We start from the raw sequence: 5,076 nt of genomic DNA on the forward strand, positions 1-5,076 counted from the left end.
TCTCCTTTCACGATTGAGACAAAAAGAACATATTATTTTACAAAGTTGGTACTTTTATAGTTAACTGTCAATGAAAAAGCTCATTTTTCTATAAAATGCCTATACAATCTTATGAGTTACATTAAACCTCAAGGAAATGACTATCTTCCTTCTTTTCTATCGACTGATCCCATTTTTTTTAAATAGAGACTTATCATTTAAAGTACCCCAGTGAGCATTTTTCCAATTTATTTCTCCTTGGAGAAAAGCTAACATTTTACAGCCAAAAATTTATGTGCCTTTAGTCTTACTTTAAAATATATTTCTTTTCTTCTTGGCAAGGAAATTTTTATAGCTGCCTTATTTTAAAAGTATTTATTATAAATTTTTTTTATCTCATTCAAGAGTTATATGCTTTATTTATTTTAAAAAAACTGAGTAATTCTAAAATGTATCTTTAACTCTCTCAGCTCTACTTCTTTGAACTCAATTTCTAGCACCTGATAATATGTGCTGCTGTAAATTTACTTAGTACCTTGTGCTTATTTGCTTCAACTGCTTTCTTCAGCCTTTAAGCCCATAACATACACCAATCTTTCTTTCAAAGGCTGCCTACATACTATTAAATATATTATGAATTGCACAAACCTTCTGACTCTATTGACTATCGAGTGCTACAAAGATGGATATTTGGAAATTATTTATATTATCAATTAAACTACATTGCCTGATGTTTGTGTCACACAACTAGCAAAAATGACACTGTTGGAAATGGAATTTGACTGTTCTATTACTTAATAAGTGTGGTTGGTCATCTGTTTGAGGTCTCTATATTTTGGACTTGGATATCGGGGCTTCTGTGGTGGCTCAGATGGTAAAGAATCTGCCTACAGTGCAGGAGACCCAGGTTCAATCCCTGGGTCTGGAAGACCCCCTAGAGAAGGAAATGGCTACCTATTCCAATATTCTTGCCTGGAAAATTTCATAGACAGAGGAGCCTGGTGGGCTATCGTCCATGGAATCAAAAAGAGGTGAACACAGCAGAGCGACTAACACTTTCACTTCACTTTCATCGATACTTAAGTGTGAAGCTATAAAAGCACTTGATAGACTATTCTATGAGTACCTTGAGTTTATTAGTATAGAATCAAGTATAGGTAGAAAAAACACTTTCCAATATCTCTGTTTACCTGCTCAAGAGAAGAAAACAGAATAGTCAGCAAGAATTAGTGGAAAAAAAAAAAATCACGAAAACAAAGCCTATGTTCTAAGGCCTTCTTTGGCTTGAAAGAGTGGTTTAGTCTTGGCAAGTCACATGTTTCTCTGAGGTTTTCTTTTTTCCACTTCTAGGTAACAAGGTATCAATGAAAACATAAAGTCTCTGAGGTCCCTGTAAATTTAAATTGTATATTATATGCTGTTAAATGAATTAGACTGAGGAGGCTCTAACTCCACCAATTCTATTGACATGAGTTTGAGCAAGCTCCAGGAGTTGCTGATGGACAGGGAAGCCTGGTGTGCTGCAGTCCATGGGGTGGCAAAGAGTCAGACACCACTGAGCAATTGAATTGAACTGAACTGAATTCCATAGCAGACTACATAAGCAAAACAAAATCTTCACTCTGTATAATAGGCTCCAGTTTCACCCACCTCATTAGAACTGATTCTAGTGTATTCTTTTTAATAGCTGCGTAATATTCCATTGTGTATATGTACCACAGCTTCCTTATCCATTCGTCTGCTGATGGGCGTCTAGGCTGTTTCCATGTCCTGGCTATTATAGACAGTGCTGTGATGAACACCAATACAGTATACTAACTCATATATATGGTATTTAGTTAATCAGTAAAGATAACCCTGTATGCAAGATATCAAAAGAGACACAGATAAATAGAACAGTATTATGGACTCTATGGGAGAGGGCGAGGGTGGGATGATATGAGAGAATGACATTGAAGCATGTAAATTATCATATGTGAAATGTATCGCCAGTCCAGGTTCGATGCATGATACAGGGTGCTCGGGGCTGGTGCACCGGGATGACCCAGAGGGAGGGGATGGGGAGGGAGGTGGAAGGGGGGTTCTGGAAGGGGAAAATATGTACACCCATGGTGGATTCATGTCAATGTATGGAAAAACCAATACAATATTGTAAAGTTAAAAAATAGATAAATAAACTAATTAAAAAAAAAAAAAACTAAGCCTGGAAATGCCTCAAGTTTACAAAATCAGAACTTGAAGGATAATCAACAACAAACAGCCAGCTAGACTTTAAGCTATGGCCAGTCTAATCATTTCTTCTTTTTGGTTGAGAACTTTCTCTACAGAAGTCTCTCCTCCACTCCTGTCACCAAGCCACTTGCAATTTAGTTCTGTCAGAGTCAAATAAATTTTTGTTCAAATACACTCTTAAATGTTTCAGTATGCCTCAGATTACAGTGACTCAGATGGTAAAGCATCCACCTGCCATGCAGGAGCCGTAGGAGGTCCAGGTCTGATCCCTGGGTTGGGAAGATCCCCTAGAGAAGGAAATGGCGATCCACTTTAGTATTCTTGCCTGAAGAATTCCACAGAGGAGTCTTGTGGTCTACAGTCCATGAGGTCCCAAAGAGTTGGACACCACTGAGAGCCTAAGACACAAACACATGGGTTATCTTTTAATATTTCAATGTCTCCACAAATTAAAGTGGAAACTTTCAGTTATTTTCCAAGCTAGTAACATAAAGAAGAACTACAATAAATCTTAGAACAATACAAGTTTCTGCTTTTCTGAACAAGAAGACTAATGAACCGGCCCTCCGAAAGAGTGTCGAGTTTCTCTCCAAAGACCCAGCATATGAGGAAAATTAGATGTCTGTATTTTTGTTTACATGGTAAAATAAATGAGCTGTTGAGAGGCTTAGAATTTTAGTCGGGACAATAATATACACAACTGGTATAAGAGCTTGTTTACACAGTGGTTTAGGAGCACTTCTGTTCTTCAAAGGACCAAACAAAAACAGTTGGCTCACACCCAGATCTCCCATGGTGCCCAGGTTAAGGTTTCAGTTTGAGAAAAATAGTGACCTTAAAAAAGAGAATTCATTCATATCTCTTCTACAGTAACAATAAAAACTAATTCATTTCTATGTATTCATATGTTTGTATCTTTTTAAACAGAAAAGTCTTGATTATTTATAATGTACTGTCATCAGTATATATTCAAGTTAAATTAATTGAGCATATTTTCTTAACTAATCAAGTTGCTAACAACTGTTAAGTGTGTTCTGCTTGCTATATACCTCTCCTAAAGAAAAACTTCAGGTAGAATAAATGAACTTCTGAGTATAGTGTCAAATATCACTTCACTTCTTGGGCTGTAACACACAAGTAGATATTAATGGACGTGTGTGTATATTTTATTAATGGATGTATCTTCAAGTGGAAAGATCATAGGCTTTCTTTTCGGTCATCTTTGAATTTGAATATAAGAATAATCTTTCATTTTTTAATCATTTTTTATTTAAGTATGGTTAATTTACAATGCTGTGTTAGTTAAGGTGTACCCCAAAATTATTCCATTACATATACATATATATTAGTTTTAGGATTCTTTTCCATTATAGGTTACTATAAGATATTAAATATAGTTCCTGTACTATACAGTAGGTCTTGTTGTTCATCTATTTTATATATAGTAGTGTGTATATGTTAATCTTAAATTCCAAATTTATCTTTCCTCAATCCATGCTATCCTCTTTGGTAATCATAAGCTTCTTTTCTCAGTCTATGAGTTTATTTCTATTTTGTATCATTTTTTAGATTCCACATTTAAGTGATACCATATGGTATTTGTCCTTGTCTAACTTACTTCACGTAGTATGATAATCTCTAAGTCCATCCATTTTGCTGCAAATGACATTATTTCATTTTTTATGGTTGAGTAATATTCCATCACATATATATACCCCCTCTTCTTTATCCATTTATCTATCAATGAACACTTATCGATGAACCTTGAAGTTTGCTTCCAGGTCTTGGCTATTGTAAATAGTGCTGCTATGAACACTGGGGTAAAAATAACTTTTCTTGGCTTAGTAATTAAATAAGTTATCAGGCTCTTAAAATTTTGATTTTTTAATCTGTAAAGAAAGGAAATACAGTACTTTCAATCTTAGGTTGAAATTCCAAAGATTAAAGTTCATCCTAACCTTCCTTTCTTCTGTATACCTTCTATTTCTCTCTCAACACCTCTTCCTCCTTACCATGTTCCCAAACTGCCCTTTCCTATTGCATATCATTTCTATCTTTCATGTGCCAGAGCCTGAAAGACCTTTCACCACCAAATAAAAGTCTTTCTGTTTCACTATTAAGCACCCAGCTTAACTAAACTTCACAGCCTCCCTGGAACTTATATGCAGCCATTTGACTGAGTTCTGGTCAATGGAAGATGGGCAAAAGTGAAAAAATACTCCTTCTAGGTCTGTCCATGGAAGGCTTGCTGTCATTCTGCATTCTCTTTCCCCACTCACTAGTACAAGACCCAGAAGACCTGGAGGAAGATGAATTCAAAGCTATAAGGTGAAAGAAGCCTGAGTCCTCAACACCTGTGAACACTGGCATTGAATTCTTATGTAACCAAGGATAAAGTTCCTCTGTATAAAGCCTCTGAGAATCAAGGATTATGTTTACATAAGCTCACATAACTTCATCTCTAGCAGAAATTGGCACCTTGAAGTGAGATGCTGTGGTTGCTAGTAAGTCAGGTGGCTAGTGGCAAGAAAACTGCTGTGGAAGCAGGAGACCCACTGTGGTAAGACATATGGCCAAAACACCACCTGCGTTGATATATTGGGGAAACCGTGAGCTTGTAGCACTAGGGAAAGAAACTGGAAAACAAGATGACAGCTTTTAATAGTGATTTTTACTGGCTATGCTTCACAGTACAGAAGGAAGAGATAGCCTTAGGCAAACAGTATTCTGCAAGTTAAAAAAAAAAAAAGAAAGAAAGGACAGAGGGAGTCAAAAAATCTAAAATCTTGCAGAGTTGAAAAAAAACAACTTCTTTTAGACCTCAATATGAAACAACACCAAGAAAGATTTTGAGCACCAAAATCA

Source organism: Giraffa tippelskirchi, chromosome 9, assembly GCF_054371585.1.
Source record: "Giraffa tippelskirchi isolate mGirTip1 chromosome 9, T2T-mGirTip1v1.2.pri, whole genome shotgun sequence".
Lineage (NCBI taxonomy): Eukaryota > Metazoa > Chordata > Mammalia > Artiodactyla > Giraffidae > Giraffa > Giraffa tippelskirchi.